Below are 25,238 nucleotides of genomic sequence, written 5' to 3' on the forward strand. Positions count from 1 at the left end.
TATTTGGGGGGGAGACCTCAAAATTTGAGGGGATAAAAGGGGGAGACCCCAAAATTTGGGGGGTTGGGATGGGGGGGAGGCCCCGAGTTTGGGGGGAGGGGACCCCAAAATTTGGGTGGGGGACAAAAGGGGGTCCCAAAAATCGGGGAGGGTCCCAAAACTGGGGAGGAGGGGCCTAAAGTAAGGGAGGGACTCCCCCAAAATATGGGGGGAACCCCAAAACTGGGGGGGTCGAGGGAGGGGGGTGGAAACCCCTCCAAAAAACCACCAGGAGCCATTGCCATGGAGATGTTTATTGGCCACACCCACCCCTCCCCTCCCTTAAATTTCTAAAACAACAAAAATAAACATTTTGGACCCCAAATTTGGGGTTTTTTTGGGGTGGAGACCCCAAATTTTTGGGGTGAGGGGTTGGGAGGGGTCTCTTAAATTCGGGGGGGGAGGTCAGATGTAGCCCTGCCCCCTCTTGACCCTACCCCCCTTAAAACCTCCTCTAAAACCACAAAAATAAACATTTTGGGCCTCAAATTTTGGAGTTTTTTGAGGCAAACCCCCCCAGAAGTTTTGGGAGGTGTCCCCAAAATTCGGGAGGGGTGGAGTTAAGAGAGGGCGGAGCCAAATCCTCCATCTTTTCTGCCTTAAACCTCCTCTAAAACGACAAAAATAAACCTTCTGGATGCCAAATTTTGGAGTTTTTAGAGGCAAAATCCCCCAGAATTACCCCTAATTAGCACATGATGCCCGGGGTTCATGTTAATAATTAATTAGCCCATAATAGCTGTGGGTAAATCATTAACCACTAATTAATCCATAATATCCGTGGGTTCCCATCAATCTCTAATTAATCCATAATATCCATGGGTTCCCATCAATCCCAAATTATCCCAAATGGTCCCAAACGGTCCCAAATTATTCCAAATAGTCCCAAATGATCCCAAATGGTCCCCAAACTCAAATCCCAAATCCCATGTGGTTCCAAATCCCAAGTAAACCCTAAATCACCAATGATCCCCCATCCCATGTAGTTCCAAATCCCATATAAAAGCAAATCCCAGATGTTCCCAGATAACCCCTAAATCCCGAATAATTCCCAATCCCATATATTCCCAAATCCCAAAGAAACCCCTAAATCCCCAATAATTCCTAAATCCCAAATAAACCCCCAATCCCCAAGAATTCCCAATCCCATATATTCCCATGTCCCAAATAATAGCAAATCCCAGATGTTCCCAAATCCCAAATAACCCCCAAATCCCCAGTACTTCCCAAACCCATGTAATCCCAAATGCCAAATAAACCCCAAATGCCAAATAATAACAAATCCCATTGAGGTGGTTTGAAGCTGGCTCCCTGCCAAGACTCCAAACCTCACCACAAGAGCTCCCCCCCCAAAACCAAGGGAGAAGAGAGAAAAAACCAAGAGAACTGAAACGAGAGAGAGACAGCTGAAGCAATATATATATAAATATAAATATATTTACACTTATATTACACTTATATACAATTGAAATATATGTACAATTTCAAAAGGAAAGGGGAAAGGGAAGGGGAAGGAAAAAAAGGAACAAAAGCACAAAATATACACGATCACTATCCCAAGATCTAACAACTAAAAGAATTAGCAAAGGATATCCCACTGCTCTCCTTGGGACAACAGAAAGTGGCTCTGGAACGACCCCGGCACCCTCCGTCTGCCAAGGTGGGCAGGGCCTTACCAGGCCTCGCTCCCCAACCCGACAGACTCCACACAGGGAACCTGCACCTCCAAAGCTGGAAGGAAAGAGGGCAAAGGCCTCTCCTCCTTTCTTCTTATAGCCCAGCTTAGGTAAAAATGGTGGGGAATAGCGGGGAAATCTGGGCACTTCCTTGGTTACAGACTGGTCATGAAGGAAGGCCCAGACTAAAGTACCAGAGACATCACATCCCCCTCTGTGACATCACATCCCCCTCTGTGACATCACCTCCTCTGTGACATCACATCCTCCTCTGTGACATCACATCCCCCTCTGTGACATCACATCCCCCTCTGTGACATCACATCCTCCTCTGTGACATCACCTCCTCTGTGACATCACATCCTCCTCTGTGACATCACATCCTCCTCTGTGACATCACATCCCCCTCTGTGACATCACATCCCCCTCTGTGACATCACATCCTCCTCTGTGACATCACATCCCCCTCTGTGACATCACATCCCCCTCTGTGACATCACATCCTCCTCTGTGACATCACATCCCCCTCTGTGACATCACATCCTCCTCTGTGACATCACATCCTCCCCATGACATCACATCCTCCTCTGTGACATCACATCCTCCTCTGTGACATCACATCTTCCTCTGTGACATCACATCCTCCTCTGTGACATCACATCCTCCTCTGTGACATCACATCTCTCCTGTGACATCACATCCTCCCCATGACATCACATCTCTCCTGTGACATCACATCCTCCTCTGTGACATCACATCTCTCCTGTGACATCACATCCCCTCTGTGACATCACATCCCCCTCTGTGACATCACATCCTCCTCTGTGACATCACATCCTTCATGTGACATCACATCCACCCTTATGACATCACTGCTTCCAGGTGACATCACATCCTTTCTGTGACATCACATCACCCTGTGATGTCATGTCCCCCACTGTGACATCACATCCTCCTCTGGGACCTCACATCTCTCCTATGACATCCCTTCCTTCCTATTGCATGACATCTTCTCTATGACATCACATCCTCCTCTGGGACCTCACATCTCTCCTATGACATCACTTCCTTCCTATTGCATGACATCTTCTCTATGACATCACATCCTCCTCTGTGACATCACAACTCTCCTATGACATTACGTCTGTCAATGACATCACATCCTTCCTGTGACATCACATTCTTATCTCTGACATCACTCCTCCTCTGTGACATCACATCTCTCCTATGCCATCAGAGCTCCTCTATAATGTCGCTACCAACATATGACATGACATTTTTCCTGAGACATCACATCCTTCCTGTGACATCACATCCTCCTCTCTGACATCACATGCAACATAACAGCTCCTCTGTGACATCACATCCTTTATGTGGCATCACATCCTCCCCGTGATGTCAAGGGGCTATGTGATGTCACAGGGGAGGACGTGATGTCAGAGGGACGATTTGATATCACAGCAGAGGTTTGATGTCACAGGATGGATGTGATGTCACAGAGGAGGATGTGGCTGCTCCATCTCAGAGTCACCTCAGAGGGGCCCTCACGGGTACCTTGTCCCTCTAAATTTTTCATGTTATCCCACAGAATTCCCGGAACAAGCCTGAGCTTGTGCCCCTCCCCCATCGTGTCCCGTTTAGAGCCCTGGGACACTGTGGAACCTCATGGAACCAAGGGGCCACTGTGACACCACAGGGCTTCATGGAACCCAAGGGACCCTGGGACACTGTGGGGGCTCATGGAACCCAAGGGACCCTGGGACACTGTGGGGGCTCATGGAACCCAAGGGACCCTGGGACACTGTGGGGGCTCATGGAACCAGAGGGACCCTGGGACACTGTGGGGGCTCATGGAACCCAAGGGACCCTGGGACACTGTGGGGGCTCATGGAACCCAAGGGACCCTGGGACACTGTCAGGAGCCTCGTGGTGCCCAGGGTTGAGGAATCCCGTGGGTGCAGGTGGCTCAGGGAGCAGCTGCAGTTGGAGCTGTGGGATGAGCTCTGGGTGAGGGGCCTCAGCCCAAAGGCCGTGAGCTGCTGACCCTGGAGCAGCCAAGGGAGAGGACACTTGGAGACAGGGCAGGAGCCCAGGACTCAGCAGGAAGAGCAGTTTGTGTGCTTGGAGTGTGAGGAGATAAAACCCCAAGGAGTTTTTTGTTGGGGGTCCCTCCTTGAGGCGCCAGCTCAGCCTGTATCTGTGTTTCTTCACAAGAAATAAATTGTTTTACTGTTTTTAAGATATCAGAGACTCGGCCATGGGAAACCTGGGTGGAAGCAGTGAGGAAACCTGGTCTGACTGTGAGAGTGGGGGTGTGGGGAGTCACAGGGGACCCGTCAGGTCACTGGAGCTGCTGCTGCTGGGAAGGGACCTGAGTGTCAGCAGTGCCAGTCTGGGCTGGTGGGAGAGTGACTGCCAGGGAGTCCTGGGAATGGTGAGCCTGGGAAGTTCCCTTAAGAGTGTGAGGGGGGATCTCGTGTGCAGAGACCCCCAGGAGCCCCCTGAGCCGCTCTGCTCATGGCAAGGATGCAGAGAAGGCAGAGTTACTGAACACCTTTGCACTGACAAGACCAGCCCTCAGGGATCTCTGGTCCGGGAGACCAGGCTATAGGAATGTTGGAAGGAAGATCTTGCCTTGCTAAGGAAGATTGGGTCAGAGAACACCTCCAAAAACTCTCCCCCCACAAGTACATGGGACACTTGATGACCTCCTGTCACCAAGGGGACCCTGTGACACTGTGGGACCTTGTGGTTATCAGTCTCTTCCAAACGTTGTGTGCAACTACAGAGAGGCAAAACAGTGGAGCCTGAGCATGATGATCCAAACTATTCCCATCTCACCTGAAGATGTCCCTGCTAACAGAGGTCCTGTGTGTTCCCTCTGCTCTCTGGGCACTTGCATCCTTTGAGAGCTGCCCATCACTCTGGTAGCCAAGAGCACAGGGCAGGGGATCCCCTGGAGGGGGAGCAGAGACATCTTTCCTAGATCACCTTGCTCAGAGCCCCATGCAACCTGGCCTTGAATGTTTGCAGGGATGGGGCATCCACCACCTCCCTGCAAATGTGTTCCTGTGTTTCAGCATTCTCACTATGAAATATTTCTTCTTTATCTCTAGTCTGAACTTACACTTTTTTAGTTTAACTTCCTCACCCCCTGTCCTATTGTGACAGGCCCTACTGAACCCTTTGCCCACATGTCTCTAAAAAGCTGCCTTGAAGTACTGGAAGGCCCCAAGGAGGTCTCCCCACAGCCTTTAATTCTGCAGGCTGAAGAGCCCCCACTCTCTCAGCCTGTCTCCATGCGAGAGGTGCTGCAGCCCTGGGATGCCCTTGGTGGCCTCCTCTGGAAGTGCCCCAAGAGGTGCGTGTCTTTGCTGTGCTGAGGAGCCCATGGAGCTGCAGGAGATGCCAGGGCTGGCAGGGGAATCCCCCCAAGCCATTGCCATTGCGGGCGGGTGCGTTGCAGACAGGCAGAGGAGCCCAGAGCTGGGGGCAGCACTGCAGGAGGGGTCTCAGCTGAGCGGAGCAGAGGGGCAGAACCCCCCTCCCCTGCTGCCCACGCTGTGGCATGAGACCAGGACACAGGGGGTTGTGGGCTGTGAGCTCCCATTGCTGGCTCCCATCCTGCTTTTCATCCCCCACTATCCCCATGGCCTTGGATGCAGGGCTGCTCTCCATCCCTTCAGCCCCGAGCCTGGCCCTTGAGATCTGGGGGCATTTGACACCCGCTGGCTCCTTTGATCCCCTTTCCCATCCCTCCCAGAGCACAGGGAAGGACTGAGGGGCCTTCCCTGATTGTCCCTGACCCTCCCCTGCCCCGACACCAAGCTGTGCTCCTTGGGGATGGTGCTTGGACAGCCCCAGTCAGACCCTGTTTCCCGCTGTGCCCCCAAACCACCGGGTGCCCCAGGGGACGTGGGAACACACATGGACACGGGAAGGCACCCGTGGATGTGGGAACACACCCACCCAGACAGACACAGAGCATTTGTTTTGCTGCAGGGGTTTATTGATTCTTGCAGGGAAATTGCCAGGGCACCCAGGGGATCAGGGGGGTCCTCCAGGGATGATCATCTCCTCATGCCGCTGGAGGGGGCCAGGACACGGGTGTCACCACCACTTCCAGTCCTGAAAGACAGAGCCCCAAACGTTACCCCCGGTGTCCACAGGGACATGGGAGGGGCCTTGTCCCCACCCCGTCTGTCTGCAGGGAGCTGGGGCAGGAGAAGGGAATTGGATGCTGAGATCCATGTGGCCCCAGAGCCCCTGAGCCCGGGATGCTCTGACACCTCCCTGAGCCCCTCCCTGCCCTCCCGGTGAGCCTGGGGGTCTGCAGAGCCCCCAGTGCAAGGCAAGGCTTGGGGGCAGCTCTGTCCAGCTGCCCCGGGACACGGAGCAGGGACAGCCCCCTGCGTGTCCCTCTGCTGTCCCCAAGCTCTGCCCACTGCAGAGGGCTCAGGGACCCCCCAGGGCCCTGCCAGGCTCCTTTGGGGGGCTGAGGAGCCTCCCATATTTCTCACCTGGACATGCAGAGAGGCAGCCGAGCGTCACTGGCGCATCAGCTCCACCTGGTCAGCCACGGGGGGCTGGGGACAAAGGCAGGGTTAGAGACACACTGGGCTGGTTCTGGGACACACTGGGCTGGACTGGGACACACTGGGCTGGACTGGGACACACTGGGCTGGACTGGGACACACTGGGATACTGGGGAGGATCGTGGCCATGAGAGGGGAGGGTCTGGGCCCAGCAGAACTCGGGGTACCCACCTCAGACCTCTTCACTCGATGGACATCCATGCCTCCCTGGAGAGAGAGTGTGAGGTGTCACTGGTCATTGGGGTGTCCCCAGGCCCAGGAGGGATGGGGGGACTACATTTCCCCCCATTTCCCACACTGGGGACGTCTCAACTCCAGAACTTACCCCGACACATCCACCTCCGCCTTGTCCCGAGATTGGCTGGGGAAGGAGAGCAAAGGTTTAAGCAGGATTGGCCCCTGTGGGGTTGGGGAGGGACACAGGTGTCCCCAGACCCCCCAGCCCATGGTTGGCCCCTGGTCTGAGGGGGAAAATCCCTTCTGCTCCCCCAGCCCCACTGCACCCAGTTTCCCCCGGGATCCCTGTTCCTGCAGGGCCCAGGGTGGGGATGGAGACAAGGAGAGCCAGGGGAATTCAGGGCCTGCAGGAGGGTGGGGGGAGGAGAAGGGAACCCAAAAAGGGTGAAGTGGGGGGAATTGGGGATCCCACAGGATGGGCATTGGGGTGTGGAAGGGATGGGACTGTGGGGGATGCGGGTGAGGAGGAAGGGATTGCAGTGGAGGGGAAACAGGGAATGAAGCAGGGCAGGGGTGGGGGCAGGATTAATGGGGAAGGGGAGAAAACTGGAAGGGACTGGGAGACTCTTTGGGACTGAGGGGTCAAGGAAGGGGATTTCTGGACACGAGTGTCATGGGCAATGGGAAAGGGGAAGGATTAGAGGAGAAAGAAGGGAAGAAATGGTGTGGGAATGATGGCCTGTGTGTGTGTGGTGGGGTGGACTGGGGTGTGTGGGAATAGAGTGGGGGCCCTGAGGAAGGACCTCCCCGGTGCACACTGGGGTGGACTGGGGAGCACTGGGATGGCCTGGAGGGTGGTGGCCACCAGAGGGGAGGGTCTGGGCCCAGCACAAGCCCTGGTACCCACCGGGCCGCCGATGACGCCTGCCTGTAGAGAGACAAGGAGACGTCACTGGTCACTGGGGTGTCCCCAGTGCCAGGAAGGGATGGGGGGCCCAAAGTGCCCCCCACTTCCCACACTGGGTGCCCCCCAACTCCCGGACTTACCTCCCCACATTGGACGCCACCGGCCTGAACGGGCTGCAGGAGGAGAGCAAAGGCTTGGTTGGGGTTGGCCTTGTGGGGCTGGGGGGGACACGGGTGTCCCCACCCCCTCCAGCCCCGGCTGCCCCCCGGGCTGAGCGGGGCTCTTTGGGATTGCGGCTCCCAGGCAAGTTGGGGACACCAGTGCAGGGGGAAAGGCAAGGCATTGAGGGCAGAGCCTGGAGGAAAGGCCCTGGGAAGGGGCCATGGCAGGGCATTTCCCAGTTGGTGCCAGTTCAGCCTGGCCAGGCCTTGTCCCACTTGAGCCCAGGGTGGAGCTTGGACCTGTTTGTCCTCCTTGGACTCCAGTGGGGCTTGGCCCAGTTCCACCCAGTTTGGGTTGGGCCTTTGCCTTGGCTGGGAAAGAGAGGAGATGGTGGGGAGATGCCCCAGGGGACCAAGAGGATGGGATGGGGAGGCCCAAAAAGGTGGGATTTGGGGTCAGAAAGAGCAGGAAGTGTTGGGACTGTGCCAGGACGGAGCCGGGTGCAAGCATCCCATGAGGAAGCGGAGCTGCAGCAGCAGGAGTTGAATTGTGGGAAGGGGAAGGAGAGAGGGAATTGTGGGTGGAATAAGGTGACCTGGGCCGGGTCTGGGGGTGCTGGGGAGTGCTGGGGGTGCCCCTGGATTGGGAAGGGGCCCATCCCTGAGCCCATGGCCGTGGCATGGGGGCCTCACCTTGGCATCTGCCGGGGGGCTCAGCAGGATGGTGAAGAGCAGGGCCACGCTGAGCACAGCGACCTTCATCTTCCTCTGGGCCTGGGCAGAGCTGGCTGAGGCTGCACAAGGGCAGGAGCACATTTATCCCTGCCGGGACTCCTCCCTGCCCCCTCCCCGAGAGCCCCCGGGGCAAAGCCCGGCTGGGCACAGCCCCCAGCCCTGGCCACAAGCCCAGACCTGGCACAGAGTCCATCCCGCCTGTGGCACCGATCCAGCCACCTTCCCCGGCATCCCTCCAGCTTCCTGCACGGGGCAGCTGCTCCTGGAAGGGCCCAGGCCCCTGGGGGTGCCAAGGGGGTGGGCAGGGAGCTGAAAGCAGCTGCATACCCTGTGGGGACAATCCCACACAACACAAGCCATCCTCCAACAGCCCCCAAAGCCTGATCCACCCATGTCCTCCTGCCCATCCCTTCCAGAGCTTTCCCTCTGGGACACCCCAGAGCTCAGCCCAGCCCCAAACCCGGCGTGTCTGAGCACAATTGTCCCTGTTCCCACTCCAGCTCTTTGACTGAACCTGGGGCTGGCACTGCCCCCCTTCTTGGGGCACCAGGAGCCCGGGATCAGGGAAACAGGGAGCTGGGAGATAAAGGGGCTGACGGGCAATGGGCACAGGCGGGTGACTGGGATCTCCAGTCTGGGCAGGCACTGGGGAGCACTGGGCAATGCTGGCCCTGGCACACAAGGGCTGGGCCCAGGGAAGTGCTGGGGTGGTGGCAGTGCCCGGCTCCAGCCCATTTGCGGGCACTGCAGCCCCCAAGTGGTGCAGGCCCAGCCACGGCCTCCCCGAGCAGAGCCCAGAGGGGCAGATGCCCTTTGCTGGCCCTGCCCCTGTCCCAGCTGGGCACACCGTGTCCTCCCGCATCAGCCGGGCCCCGCTCTGCTCAGCTGGCCCAGGCAGGGGGGGCCAGGCACTGGCAGCCCAGCAGGGCTCTGGCTCCACACTGGGCTGGCCCTGGCACACAGCTGCCCCAGTGCCCCTGTCCCCAGGGATGGCCCTGCCCTGCCCTGGGCCCAGCGCTGGCCCTCAGCAGGATGGCACCTTCCCGCCCCACTCTCCCTCCCTCCCCACCCGCCTCACAGGCCCCTCTGGGCTGGGACCCCCGTGGGCACAGATCAAGGACAGGCACTGAGCGGGGGCTCCCGGCACCTGCCACAGCCTCAATTCTCCACTCACCTTTGGCCACAGTTCCGCAACACCTTCCATCCTTACGGGCCCCTGACCAGACACAAGAGACCATTGTGGGGCAGCTGGGAAAACATCTCAGCTGAATGACTTGACTATTTGCCTTGCATTTTCCCCAGGAGCCGGCAGTGACCTGGAAGATTTTCCTTTTGCCGTTTTCTGCTTCGTGCCTCATTTGTTGGATAATTGAGGAACGTTGACTGAGGAGGGGCCCAGGGGAGATGAAGCCTCTCAAGGGGGAGGCATTTACAGCCCCTCACCACCAAAGGTCCCACTCTGGATCATCCAAATTGTGGGAGCAGCAGCTCATTGGAAGAGGGAAATGTCCCCAGTTTGGTGTTTGAGAGAGAGATGGACGAGAGACGTGAGCAGGGTGCCTGAGGTTCAGCTGATCCCCCCTGGACTGTGTCCTTCCTTCCCCCTGAGCAGGGCTGGGAGCACCTGGGGAAATTCCTCTTGTTCCTGCAGTCCCTCCTGTGGGACATCACATCCTCCTCTTTGACATCACATCCTTCTCTGTGACATCACATCCATCATATAACATCACATCCTCCTCTATGACATCACATACATCATATGATGTCACATCTCTCCTGTGACAATCACATCCTGCCTTTGATATCACACCTTCTTTATGATGTCGCATCCGTCATATCACATCACATCCTTCCAGTGAGATCACATCCTCCTCGTGACATCACATCCATCGTATGACATCACATCTCTCCTCTGACATCATATCCTTCCCCGTGACATCACATCCTCCTCTGTGATATCACATCCTTCTTCTGTGACATCACATCCATCATATGACATCACATCCTCCTCTGTGACATCACAGCTTTTCTGTGACGTCCCATCAATCGTATGACATCACCTGTGACATCATATCCTTCCTCTGTTTCATCAAATCCTTCTCTGTGACATCACATCCTTCTTGTGACATCACATCCTTCCTCTGTTACATCACAGCTCCTCTAGGATGTTGCATCCATCACATGACATTATATCTACCCTTTGACAACACATCCTTCCTGTGAGAACACATCCTCTGCATGACATCTCATCCTTCCTTTGTGACATCACATCCTCCCCGTGACATCACATCCTTCCTATGACATCACATCCATCATATGACATCGCATCCTCCTCTGTGACATCACATCGCACTTATGACATCATGTCTCTCCAGTGACATCACATCCATCATATGACATCACATCCTCTTCTGTGACATCACATCCATCATGTGACATCACATTCTCCTCTGTAACGGCACATAGTCCTCTGTGATATCACATCCTACCTCTGTGGCATCATCTGCATCATGTGACATCACATCTCTCCTGTGTTATCACATCCATCATCTTCCTTCACTTCCTTCTCTGTGACATCACATCCAGCCTATGACATCACATCCTCCCTGTGACATCACATCCTCCCTGTGACATCACATCCCTCATACGACATCATATGTCTCTGGGCCCAGCGCTGGCCCTCAGCAGGATGGCACCTTCCCGCCCCACTCTCCCTCCCTCCCCACCCGCCTCACAGGCCCCTCTGGGCTGGGACCCCCGTGGGCACAGATCAAGGACAGGCACTGAGCGGGGGCTCCCGGCACCTGCCACAGCCTCAATTCTCCACTCACCTTTGCCCACAGTTCTGCAACACCTTCCATCCTTACGGGCCCCTGACCAGACACAAGAGACCATTGTGGGGCAGCTGGGAAAACATCTCAGCTCAATGACTTGACTGTTTGCCTTGCATTTTCCCCAGGAGCCGGCAGTGACCTGGAAGATTTTCCTTTTGCCCTTTTCTGCTTCGTGCCTCCTTTGTTGGATAATTGAGGAACGTTGACTGAGGAGGGGCCCAGGGGAGATGAAGCCTCTCAAGGGGGAGGCATTTACAGCCCCTCACCACCAAAGGTCCCACTCTGGATCATCCAAATTGTGGGAGCAGCAGCTCATTGGAAGAGGGAAATGTCCCCAGTTTGGTGTTTGAGAGAGAGATGGACGAGAGACGTGAGCAGGGTGCCTGAGGTTCAGCTGATCCCCCCTGGACTGTCTCCTTCCTTCCCCCTGAGCAGGGCAGGGAGCACCTGGGGAAATTCCTCTTGTTCCTGCAGTCCCTCCTGTGGGACATCACATCCTCCTCTTTGACATCACATCCTCCTCTGTGACATCACATCCATCATATAACATCACATCCTCCTCTATGACATCACATACATCATATGATGTCACATCTCTCCTGTGACATCACATCCTGCCTTTGATATCACACCTTCTTTATGATGTCGCATCCGTCATATCACATCACATCCTTCCAGTGAGATCACATCCTCCTCGTGACATCACATCCATCGTATGACATCACATCTCTCCTCTGACATCATATCCTTCCCCGTGACATCACATCCTCCTCTGTGATATCACATCCTTCTTCTGTGACATCACATCCATCATATGACATCACATCCTCCTCTGTGACATCACAGCTTTTCTGTGACGTCCCATCAATCGTATGACATCACCTGTGACATCATATCCTTCCTCTGTTTCATCAAATCCTTCTCTGTGACATCACATCCTTCTTGTGACATCACATCCTTCCTCTGTTACATCACAGCTCCTCTAGGATGTTGCATCCATCACATGACATTATATCTACCCTTTGACAACACATCCTTCCTGTGAGAACACATCCTCTGCATGACATCTCATCCTTCCTTTGTGACATCACATCCTCCCCGTGACATCACATCCTTCCTATGACATCACATCCATCATATGACATCGCATCCTCCTCTGTGACATCACATCGCACTTATGACATCATGTCTCTCCAGTGACATCACATCCATCATATGACATCACATCCTCTTCTGTGACATCACATCCATCATGTGACATCACATTCTCCTCTGTAACGGCACATAGTCCTCTGTGATATCACATCCTACCTCTGTGGCATCATCTGCATCATGTGACATCACATCTCTCCTGTGTTATCACATCCATCATCTTCCTTCACATCCTTCTCTGTGACATCACATCCAGCCTATGACATCACATCCTCCCTGTGACATCACATCCTCCCTGTGACATCACATCCCTCATACGACATCATATGTCTCTGGGCCCAGCGCTGGCCCTCAGCAGGATGGCACCTTCCCGCCCCACTCTCCCTCCCTCCCCACCCGCCTCACAGGCCCCTCTGGGCTGGGACCCCCGTGGGCACAGATCAAGGACAGGCACTGAGCGGGGGCTCCCGGCACCTGCCACAGCCTCAATTCTCCACTCACCTTTGGCCACAGTTCCGCAACACCTTCCATCCTTACGGGCCCCTGACCAGACACAAGAGACCATTGTGGGGCAGCTGGGAAAACATCTCAGCTCAATGACTTGACTATTTGCCTTGCATTTTCCCCAGGAGCCGGCAGTGACCTGGAAGATTTTCCTTTTGCCCTTTTCTGCTTCGTGCCTCGTTTGTTGGATAATTGAGGAACGTTGACTTAGGAGGGGCCCAGGGGAGATGAAGCCACTCAAGAAGGAGGCATTTACAGCCCCTCAACACCAAAGATCCCACTCTGGACCATCCAAATTGTGGCATCAGCAGCTCACTGGAAGAGGGAAATGTCCCCAATTTGGTGTTTGAGAGAGAGATGGACGAGAGACGTGCGCAGGGTGCCTGAGGTTCAGCTGATCCCCCCTGGACTGTGTCCTTCCTTCCCCCTGAGCAGGGCTGGGAGCACCTGGGGAAATTCCTCTTGTTCCTGCAGTCCCTGCTGTGGGATTTTCCCACCCTCTGGTTCCAAATGGATTTTGGGCCTGGCCGTTCTGCTCAGGTCGTGACCCGCAGGGAGGCGTTGTGGTGACTCACAGAGGGAAAGGGGAGGAGAAAAGGGGGCCCTGTTCTCCCCACATTTACATCTCCCTTCCCAATTTCCTGGTGCCCTCAGATTCCCAGAGTCCCTCAGTAGCTGCACGAGGGGGGGGGCAGGACCAGACTCAGCAGGAGGTGTCTGTCCTGTTGTCCTGGTTTTGACTGGGATAATGGACTGGTTTACAGTCCCTGCCCACAACAGGGACTTGTCTCAGCACAGAATCCTGGAATCATGGATTGGTTTGGGTGGGAAGGGACCTTAAAGCTCATCCCGTGCCACCATGTCCCTGCCATGGGCAGGGACACCTTCCACAAGCCCAGGTTACTCCAAGCCCTGTCCATCCTGGCCTTGGACACTTCCAGGGATGGGGCAGCCACAGCTTCTCAGGGCAACCTGTGCCAGGGCCTCCCCCCTCACAGGGAAAACTTTCTTCCCAATATCCCTCTAAGCCTTATCCAAAATCCCTCTGCAGCTCTCTGGGAGCCCCTCTGGGCACTGGAAGGGGCTCTAAGGCCTCTCTGGAACCTTCTCTTCTCCAGGCTGAACCATCCCAATTGTCCCAGCCTGTCCCCAGAGCAGAGGGGCTCCAGCCCTCCGAGCATCTTTGTGGCCTCCTCTGGATCCACTCCAACAGGTCCATTCCTCCTGATCTGGGCCCCCCGAGCTGGAGGCAGCACTGCAGGTGGGGTCTCACCTGAGGGCAGCAGAGGGGCACATTCCCCTCCTCCCCTGCCCCCGGGATGAGCCCCGCACACGGGGGGTTTCCGGGCTGGCTCGTGTCCCATTTGTCACCCACCAGCACCCCCAGAGCCCTCTCCCAGCAGGTTCTTCCATCCCTTCCTCCCCCAGCCTGCACCGATCCCGGGGCTTGCCCTGACCCGGTTGCACCACCTTGGTCTTGTCCAACCTCATAATGTGGATGCGATGTCACTGGAGAGATATGATGTCATAGGTGCGATGTGATGTCATAAGTGAGATGTGATGTCATATGATGGATGTAATATCACATAAGTGAGATGTGATGTCATAGTAGAGATTTGATGGCACAGAGGAGGATGTGATGTCACAGGAATAATGTGATTCCACAGAAGAATGATGTGATGTTACAGGAAGAATGTGATGTCATATGATGGGTGTGATGTCACAGACAGAGGAAGTGATGTCACAGAGGAGGATGTGATGTTACACAGAAGGATATGATGTCACAGGAATGATGTGATGTCACAGTGGAGTAAGGATGTGATGTCTCAGGAGAGATATGATGTCATATGATGGATGCGACGACATAGAGGAGCTGTGATATCACAGGGAGGATGTGATGTCCCAGGAAGGATGTTATGTCATATGATGGATGTGATGTCACAGAGGAGGACGCGATGTCATATGATGGATCTGCTCTCCCAGCAGGTTCTTCCATCCCTTCCTCCCCCAGCCTGCACCGATCCCGGGGCTTGCCCTGACCCGGCTGCACCACCTTGGTCTTGTCCAACCTCAGCAGATTCCTGTGTGTGCTGGGAAACGGGGGGAAGGGGAATTCACCCGACTCTTGGAGATTTTTTTGTCTGGTGGTGCCCCAGGGAAAAACAAAACCCTGGCAGTCCCATCTAGTCTGTCCCATATTCCACTCAGGAACCCTCCACCAAACAGATCCCCAGGTGGGGGGAATTCCAGGGTCCTTTTTCAGGCACTGACATGTCACAACCAAAGGAAAACCCCTCAGTGGATATTTCTGGAGTTACTCCAGCATCAACAAAACTGGCAGCACCTTTATAAAGGACTCCCTCCAATAGTCTGAGGAATAACACTCTTTATTAATACAAATTGGCACAGGTTAGAGGTTCATGGTGGTCAGGGACAGGGTCTGGCTGCAAAAACACACTTTGAACAATCTCAAAATTGTTGTTAAAGCAAAGCAAAGCACAACCTCTAAACCAAACCAATCCACAACTACATTAGGAAGCAAAAGCCAGCTCTAGTCCTTCCAAGCAGTGACTAACACGCAGAGCTGACACTTCCCACCCAGCACAGGCGTCCCTGAGGGGGAGGAAGGCAGGTTCAACCCCTCCGTTGATCCCAGCAGGTTCAATGGAAATCTCCCTCAATTCTTTCCCCATTTCCAACTCTCTTTGATGCTCTTTCTTTAGGTTTAGGAGGAGTTTGATGGTTTCTAATGAGAAGTGCTACAATTGTTTCTGGGTGCCTGGGGAGCTTTGTGGGGCATCGTGACCTTATCCCAGCTGGGAAGCAGCAGCTGGAGTCTCTTTGCTGTCCGGGAAGCAGCAGCTGGTTTTCCTGTCTAATTCCTATTCTATGTTAACTTTTAGCCTTATCTCTCTCTCCACACTCTGGGACCATTTCTCTGGCTTGTCCAGGTCCCCCTGGATGCCATCCTGTCCCTCAGGTGTGTCACCTGCCCCGCTCAGCTCAGTGTCACGGGCTCAGGGTGCCCTCCATCCCTTGGCCTCCATCATTAAGGAAGAGGCCGGATACTGGGGCCAGGAGTGAGGAATTGGAGGGTGTGGAGTCCAGCTGGGGATTCCTTGCTGGGGATAAGGGCACAGACAGCGGGATTGGGAAGGGGGCAGCAGTCCTCAGCCTCTGGAGGTGTCCACTGCAGAGAGGGAAGGACAGGAATGGCTTTGAGAAAGATCTTGCAAACTGCCAGTGGAGGAGGTGCCCAGGATGAGATGGAATTCCCTGTGCTGGAGGCAATCACATCCCCTTGGGGTGCAGGGGCTGTAAATGCCTCCTTCTTGAGCAGCTTCACCTCCCCTGGGCCCCTCCTCAGTCAACGTTCCTCAGTTATCCAACAAAGGAGGCACGAAGCAGAAAGGAGCAAAAGGAAAATCTTCCAGGTCACTGCCGGCTCCTGGGGAAAATGCAAGGCAAATAGTCAAGTCATTCAGCTGAGATGTTTTCCCAGCTGCCCCACAATGGTCTCTTGTGTCTGGTCAGGGGCCCGTAAGGATGGAAGGTGTTGCAGAACTGTGGGCAAAGGTGAGTGGAGAATTGAGGCTGTGGCAGGTGCCGGGAGCCCCCGCTCAGTGCCTGTCCTTGATCTGTGCCCACGGGGGTCCCAGCCCAGAGGGGCCTGTGAGGCGGGTGGGGAGGGAGGGAGAGTGGTGGCGGGAAGGTGCCATCCTGCTGAGGGCCAGCGCTGGGCCCAGAGATGTGATGTCATATGAGTGATGTGATGTCACAGAGGAGGATGTGATGGCGCAGGAATGATGTGATGTAACTGATGCCTTAAGCCCCTAGTATAGTTTTTATTTTTCTAATTTTTATAAGCTTTATAAGTTTTATAAGTAGTAGAAGTAGATTTGAAAAGCAGCATCCTTCACTCCCTTTCCCTGTATTACAAGTAGTTTACACATTCCTTAACCCTCTTACCCCATTCTATGCTCCCCATATCAAATCTACCCCTGAATTCAGTGGCAATGTTTAGTCTCTTGTCAAGGCAAGGCCTAGGCTGTTTAGAGAACAGCCATACCAGGGCCTGAACAACAAAACAGAGTCAAGAACTAGGTGACTATATACCCTCTGTGCTCTGAAGATGATGAGACTGATGAAGAGGTGGTCCTGAAATACACCCCAGACTCACTTCTCAGGGGGTGGACCCGGGGTGGGCCAGAGCAAAGGCTACAGTGTGGCCACAGTTGGGATTGGACAGACAATATTATAAAATGAACCATCTCGAGCACAGCGGCGCGTGTCTTGTAACATCCATTGCCTTGGCACAATTAAACCCTTTCCTTATCTCACCCCTAATTAACTGCTCCTGAGTAATTTCTTTAGCACCAACATTCCACGGCATCACACAGAAGAGGATGTGATGTCACAGGGAAGGATATGACGTCAGAGGAAGGATGTGATCCACAGTGCAGGATGTGATGTCACGAGAGAGGTGATGTCATACGATGGATGTGATGACATAGACCAGCTCTGATGTCACAGAGGAAGATGTGATTTCACTGAGGAAGGATGAGATGTCACATGGGAGGATGTGATGTCACAGATGAGAATTTTATGTTGTGCAATGGATGTGATGTCACAGAGGAGGGTGGGATGTCACAAGAAGGATGTGATGTCACAGTGGAGGATGGGATGTCACAGGAGAGATATGATGTCATACGATGGATGGGACTTCATAGAGGAGCTGTGATGTCACAGGGAGGATGTGATGTCACAGAGGTAGAATGAGATGTCACGGGGGATTCCAGAGTAACTGGTGGAAATATCCACTGAGGGGTTTCCCTTTTGTTGTGACGTGTCAGTCCCCGAAAAAGGACCCTGGAATTCCCCCCACCTGGTGGATCTGTTTGGTGGAGGGTTCCTGGGCGGAATATGGGACAGACTAGATGGGACTGCCAGGGTTTTGTTTTTCCCTGGGGCACCACCAGACAAACAAATCTCCAAGAGTCGGGTGAATTCCCCTTCCCCCCGTTTCCCGGCACACACGGGAATCTGCTGAGGTTGGACAAGACCAAGGTGGTGCAGCCGGGTCAGGGCAGCCCCCGGGATCGGTGCAGGCTGGGGGAGGAAGGGATGGAAGTCCCTGCTGGGAGAGGGCTCTGGGGGTGCTGGTGGGTCCAGCTCTGCTCTGGGGACAATTGGGATTGTTCAACCTGGAGAAGAGAAGGTTCCAGAGAGGCCTTAGAGGCCCTTCCAGTGCCTCGAGGGGCTCCCAGGGAGCTGCAGAGGGATTTTGGACAAGGACCTGTAGGGATGGGAGAAGGGGGAATGGCTTCCCACTGACAGAGGGCAGGCTTAGGGGGATATTGGGAAGAAATTTTTCCCTGTGAGGGGGGAGGCTCTGGCACAGGTTGCCCTGAGAAGCTGTGGTTGCCCCATACCTGGAAGTGTCCAAGGCCAGGATGGACGGGGCTTGGAGCAACCTGGGCTAGTGGAAGGTGTCCCTGCCCATGGCAGGGACATGGTGGCACGGGATGAGCTTTAAGGTCCCTTCCCACCCAAACCAATCCATGATTCCAGGATTCTGTGCTGAGACAAGTCCCTGTTGTGGGCAGGGACTGTAAACCAGTCCATTATCCCAGTCAAAACCAGGACAACAGGACAGACACCTCCTGCTCAGTCTGGTCCTGCCCCCCCTCGTGCAGCTACTGAGGGACTCTGGGAAGCCGAGGGCACCAGGAAATTGGGAAGGGAGATGTAAATGTGGGGAGAACAGGGCCCCCTTTTCTCCTCCCCTTTCCCTCTGGGAATCACCACAACACCTCCCTGCGGGTCACGGCCTGAGGGGAACGGCCAGGCCCCAAATCCATTTGGAACCAGAGGGTGGGAAAAATCCCACTGAAGGGACTGCAGGAACAAGAGGAATTTCCCCAGGTGCTCCCAGCTCTGCTCAGGGGGAAGGAAGGACACAGTCCAGGGGGGATCAGCTGAACCTCAGGCACCCTGCTCACGTCTCTCGTCCATCTCTCTCTCAAACACCAAACTGGGGACATTTCCCTCTTCCAATGAGTTGCTGATGCCACAATTTGGATGGTCCAGACCGGGACCTTTGGTGGTGAGGGGCTGTAAATGCCTCCTTCTTGAGAGACTTCATCTCCCCTGGGCCCCTCCTCAGTCAACGTTCCTCAATTATCCAACAAACGAGGCACGAAGCAGAAAGGAGCAAAAGGAAAATCTTCCAGGTCACTGCCGGCTCCTGGGGAAAATGCAAGGCAAACAGTCAAGTCATTGAGCTGAGATGTTTTCCCAGCTGCCCCACAATGGTCTCTTGTGTCTGGTCAGGGGCCTGTAAGGATGGAAGGTGTTGCGGAACTGTGGCCAAAGGTGAGTGGAGAATTGAGGCTGTGGCAGGTGCCGGGAGCCCCCGCTCAGTGCCTGTCCTTGATCTGTGCCCACGGGGGTCCCAGCCCAGAGGGGCCTGTGAGGCGGGTGGGGAGGGAGGGAGAGTGGGGCGGGAAGGTGCCATCCTGCTGAGGGCCAGCGCTGGGCCCAGGGCAGGGCAGGGCCATCCCTGGGGACAGGGGCACTGGGGCAGCTGTGTGCCAGGGCCAGCCCAGTGTGGAGCCAGAGCCCTGCTGGGCTGCCAGTGCCTGGCCCCCCCTGCCTGGGCCAGCTGAGCAGAGCGGGGCCCGGCTGATGCGGGAGGACACGGTGTGCCCAGCTGGGACAGGGGCAGGGCCAGCAAAGGGCATCTGCCCCTCTGGGCTCTGCTCGGGGAGGCCGTGGCTGGGCCTGCACCACTTGGGGGCTGCAGTGCCCGCAAATGGGCTGGAGCCGGGCACTGCCACCACCCCAGCACTTCCCTGGGCCCAGCCCTTGTGTGCCAGGGCCAGCATTGCCCAGTGCTCCCCAGTGCCTGCCCACACTGGAGATCCCAGTCACCCGCCTGTGCCCATTGCCCGTCAGCCCCTTTATCTCCCAGCTCCCTGTTTCCCTGATCCCGGGCTCCTGGTGCCCCAAGAAGGGGGGCAGTGCCAGCCCCACGTTCAGGACAGGGACTGGAGGGGGAACAGGGACAATTGTGCTCAGACACGCCGGGTTTGGGGCTGGGCTGAGCTCTGGGGTGTCCCAGAGGGAAAGCTCTGGAAGGGATGGGCAGGAGGACATGGGTGGATCAGGCTTTGGGGGCTGTTGGAGGATGGATTGTGTTGTGTGGGATTGTCCTCCCCTGTGACATCACATCCTCCCTGTGGCAGCACATCCTACCTGTGATATCACATCCTCCTCAGTGGCATCACATCCTTCCTCTTACATCACATCCTCCTCTGTGACATCACATCGTCCCTGTGACATCACATCTTTTTCTGTCACATCACACTCTTCACATCCTTCCTTTTACATCACATCCTCCCTGTGACATCACATCCTCCTCTATGACATCACATCCTTCACATCCTTTCTGTGGCATCACATCCTCTTCTATGACTGTCGTGGTTTGAGACCCCTAAAATCCAGTTCCCGGGTCCAAGCCCCCCTCCCACATCTCACCCCAGTGTGAGATGGATTTCCCAGACACAACACAAGACTCAATATGGGATGAAGGGAATTATATTGCAATCACTACACAAATAAATATTATAATACATCATATACATAATCCTAACTATCTCTCCTATGATAAATCAGTGTTTACATTGGATCAAATATCTTCCCTCTCCAACAAACGTTCAGAAGGGAAGAAGGAAAAGATCCTTTCCACTCATGAGCAGCAGTGTCTCTCTTCTTCCATGCAGCAGCTGTAGCTGGATTGTTGTAGCTGGATCTCTTTCCAATAGACCCCAGGGGGGTCTCCTCTCACCCCTCTCAGCTCTTCGACTCCAATCAAAGGTCTCTCTCTCTTCCATGGACTGCGACAGCAGGGACAGGCTCGCCTCACCGTGTTATATCATGAAGTGCAGGGGGCTTTGTGACGGTCCCTTTCCTCAGGGGATTCAAGCTCCCCTGAGCCAGACTGTTAGGGCAGCTTTCAGTTGAAAGTCTTTGCCTCGAGCGGTCCATCAGAGCTCCTGTGCTCTGTCTCAGGCTGCCAGCCGGGCAGCAGCGGGGGCGAGGCCCTCCTCCGCATTCCTTCTGCCCGTCCCGCTCCAGCTCCGGGACGTCTCCGAGCTCTCAGTTCCTCTCTCTCCGGTGCTGCTGCATTCCAAGACTCCCCTCAAGTGGGAGTCCACCGCCTCCTCCTCTCTGGGAGGTCTCAGAGGGGTTTTGGGGAATTTTGGATTCAGTTCTTACCCCAGACTCTGTCTCTGTCGAGCTTAGTCTTGCTCTGTTGCCAGCTCTCTCTCTCCTTCAGACACCTCTCTGTCTCTCTGCTCAGCTGCATGCTTGTTTCTGATCTCCTGGGCTTTCTGCCATAGCCTCTGCTCAGTGCTGTCTCTGCCGCCGCCTTTCCATCTTCTGCTGCCCACTCCCAGTGGAGAAAGACTCCCAGCTTCTCAGTCACAGACCTGGATCAGTTTAACACTGTTTCCGAGTTTCTCTGACCCCAACCAGGGGCTGGGGGGCCGTGGCCCCCCATCGGGGCTCCTGCCCCCTCTCCTCATGGCTTCAGAACATGGCCACTTCTTCTCCAACAACAACATCACCCTTCTTTTGCAGTCTGATGGGATATGTTTGATTTTGCAGGAGTGCTGATTGGGTCAACACCAAGAGAGACACCACCCCCTCGGGGGTTACCATGTTTTTAACTCCAGGGGAAAAACTTTTTTTTCCCCCACCACAGTGACATCACATCCTTCACATTCTTGCTGTGACATCACATCCTTCCTGTGACATCACATCCTTCCTGGGACATCACATCATTTCTGTGACATCACATCTCTGCTATGACGTGACAGCTCCCCTGTGACATCACAGCTTTCCTGTGACATCACATCCTTCTCTGGGACATCACATCTCCTCTGTGGCATCACATCCTTCCTGTGACATCACATCTTCTCCCATGGCATCACAGCTCCCCTGTGACATCAAATCCTCCTGTTTGACGTCACATCCTGAAGCCAGACAAGACCTAGAAAACAAGTAGAGCTAAAATCTAAGCAGAATATAGGAATATAAGTAGGATATAAAAATATAAGTATAAACGAAAGCACAAAGAACCTTGCCAAAACTTAGCTAGGATGCACTGCCAGCACTTAGAGATAGAGGATAGATGGTACTGTACACCGAAAGAATGCACACACTCCCCCAACCTGAGTAAGATAAGGGGGCAAAATAGGATTTGGGTCCAAGAATATTGCAAAATACACCATTAAGCCTGCCAAAATCAAGAAAGTTGAAAAGTTCAGCCGAGGAAGAGGAGTAAAAACGACCACCAAAGGATGAAGAAACAGGAACGACCCTCCTGAATTCTCCCCAAATTGAAGACCACGCCTCCGACTCCGCCTAGACTCCGCCTATTATGAATATTATAATCACATGTTGCAATTATATGAATATGTATGTAAACCTGTTGCGATCACCTGTAAAAATGGTATAAAAACCTGTAAATTCACTGGAGAGACAGAGCAGTTTTGTCCAGCGCCAGCTGGCTGCTCTCCAACGTTGCTCAATAAACATACCTCGCTGCTTAAAGACTAAAATTTGTCTCTGAGCAGTTTTCTGAGCCTTTTTTGGGGGCAAAATAGGCATCAATCCTCCTCTGTGGCATCACATTCATCATGTGACATCACATGCTTCCTGTGATATTATATCATCCCTCTTACGTCACATCCTTGTTGTGACATCACATCTTTCCTATGACATCACATCCTTCCCGTGACATCACATCTCCCCTGTGACATCAAAGCTCCCCTCTGACATCACATTCATCACTGTGGGGACTGGGGGGCACTGGGGGGCACTGAGAGGGACTGGGGGGGCACTGAGAGGGACTGGGGGGCACTGAGAGGGACTGGGGGGACTGGGAGGGATTGGGAGGGACCGGAAAGTGACTTGAAGAGACTGGGTGAGACTAGGGGGAACTGGGGGGGACTGGGAGAGACTGGGAGGGATGAGGAGGGACTGAAGGGGACTGGGAGGGGATTGGGAGCAACTGGGGGGAACTGGGAGGGACTGGGGGGAGATTGGGAAGGACTGGGGTGGACTGGGAAGGGAATGAGTGGGACAAATTGGGAGGACCCATGTTTGACTGGGAGGGAACTGGAAGCAATTGGGGGGCACTGGGAAGGATTGTGGGGGCACTGAGTGGGACTGGGAGGCACTGGGAGGAAGTGGGAGGGCAGTGAGAGGGCCCATCCCCAACTGTGACCCCCCCGTGACCTCCCCTGTGCCCCCCCACGTTCCTGGGGTGCCACGGGAAGAACATCCTGCTGTCCAACGGGAACAGAACGGCCTCCAGGCTCTCCAGCTACAACCACGGGCTGGTGGTCGTGGGGCAGCCCCTCCCCCCAGCTGCCTCTTCCACGTACCCCTCCCTGGTGATGTCACAGGGGAGCGTGGTGATGTCACAGGGGATGTGGTGATGTCATAGGGCAGTGTGGTGATGTCATAGGGGATGTAGTGATGTCGTAGGGGGCACGGTGAGGTCATGGGGGCATGGGGATGTCATAGGGAAACGTGCTGATGTCATAGGGGAACATGGTGATGTCATAGGGGACCATGGTGATGTCATAGAGGAACGTGGTGATGCCATAGGAGGCACAATGATGTCATTGGGGACCATGGTGATGTCATTGGGGAATGTGGTGATGTCACAGGGGACCATGGTGATGTCACAGGGGAATGTGGTGGTGTCATAGGGACTGTAGCAATGTCATAGGGGACTGTGGGGATGTCGCAGGGGACCATGGTGATGTCATGGGGGAGCATGGGGATGTCATAGGAGAACGTGGTGATGTCCTGGGGGCGTGGTGATGTCACAGGGAGCATGGTGATGTCATAGGGGACTGTGGTGGTGTCAGACAGGAATGTAGTGATGTCATGGGGGCATAGTGATGTCATAGGGAAGGTGGCGATGTCATGGGGGAATGTGGTGATGTCATAGAGGGCAGGGTGATGTCATATGGGAATGTGGTGATGTCATAGCAAAACATGGTGATGTCATAGGGGAAATGGTGATGTCATAGATTAACATGGGGATGTCATAGCGGAACATGTTGATGTTATAGGGGAACATGGGGATGTCATAGGGGAATGTGGTGATGTCATAGGGGAACACAGATGTCATAGGAAATGTAGTGATGTCACAGAGGAATGTAGTGATGTCACAGAGGAATTTGATGATGTCACAGGGAAAAGTGATGATGTCACAGGGGAACATGGTGATGTCATAGGGGAAAGCAATGATGTCACAGGAGAATGTGCTGATGTCATAGGGAGCGTGCTGATGTCACAGGGGAATGTTGTGATGTCACAGGGGAACACACTGACGTTTGGGGGTAGCTGTGTGATAACATCACTCCGTGTGTCGATGACATCACTCCGTGTGTCGATGACATCACTCCGTGTGTCGATGACATCACCGCGGTTGTTGATGGTGTCACGGTGACGTCACGGTGACATCACCCAGGTGCAGATCGACACCCTGAACCCGCAGTGGAGCTCCTCGCTGGCCCTGGGGGTCACAGGGACAATGACAGGAAGGTCAGGGGGACCACCAAAAACACCCCCTGAAACCCCCCAGGAGCCCCAAACCACCCCTGGGACCCTCAAACTAACCTGACCCCCCTGGGACCCCCAACATCCACCAGGGACCCCCAAACCCCCCCACCTCCAGCCTGGATCCTGCAGAGGAGGAGGGGTCTTCCACAAAGCCAGAAAGCTCAGGGGCACCCCTAAAATATCCCCCAAACAACCCCCGGGACCCCCCAACAACCCCTGGGACCCCAAAACCACCGCTGGGACCCCCACCCCCCCCCTCCCAAGATCCCTGAGCCCTCCCAAACCCCCCCACCCCCAACCTGGATCCTGCAGAGGAGGGGGGTCTTCCACAACGCCAGGAAGGTCAGGGAGCTGCCTTGCTCCCAATGCTGAAGAAACAAATCCCTTGCTGCTTAAAGATGCCAAGTCTCTGAGCAGTTCTGTTATTCCAAGGTTTTTCGGCATCAGTTCATATCCCCCCTTGGAGTCTGTTTTGCCCGTGAAGGTGATCAGGAAGTGACCTCTGCCAGCTCTTGGCTCATGAATGAATCCTTGGCTGGTTTTTTCTCTTCTCTGTCCAGTTGCAGAGGGGAGTGAGAGAGCGGCTTTAGGGGGTCCCTGGTGTCCAGCCAGGGCCAACCCACTACACCTGCTGTCTGTGCCCTGTGACTGGACCTGGTGACAGTGATGGAACAGAGCACGATGATCCTCCCTCCCTTCCCTGGGTGCTGCTGGACAGACCTGGTGTCTGAGCCCAGCGGGAACACCTGATCCCTGTCTGTGCACTTGTCCCTTGAGGGGACAGGCATCCCTCTCGTGCCCAGTCCTTC

The sequence above is a fragment of the Pseudopipra pipra genome, chromosome W (assembly GCF_036250125.1).
Source record: "Pseudopipra pipra isolate bDixPip1 chromosome W, bDixPip1.hap1, whole genome shotgun sequence".
In the NCBI taxonomy this organism is placed as follows: domain Eukaryota; kingdom Metazoa; phylum Chordata; class Aves; order Passeriformes; family Pipridae; genus Pseudopipra; species Pseudopipra pipra.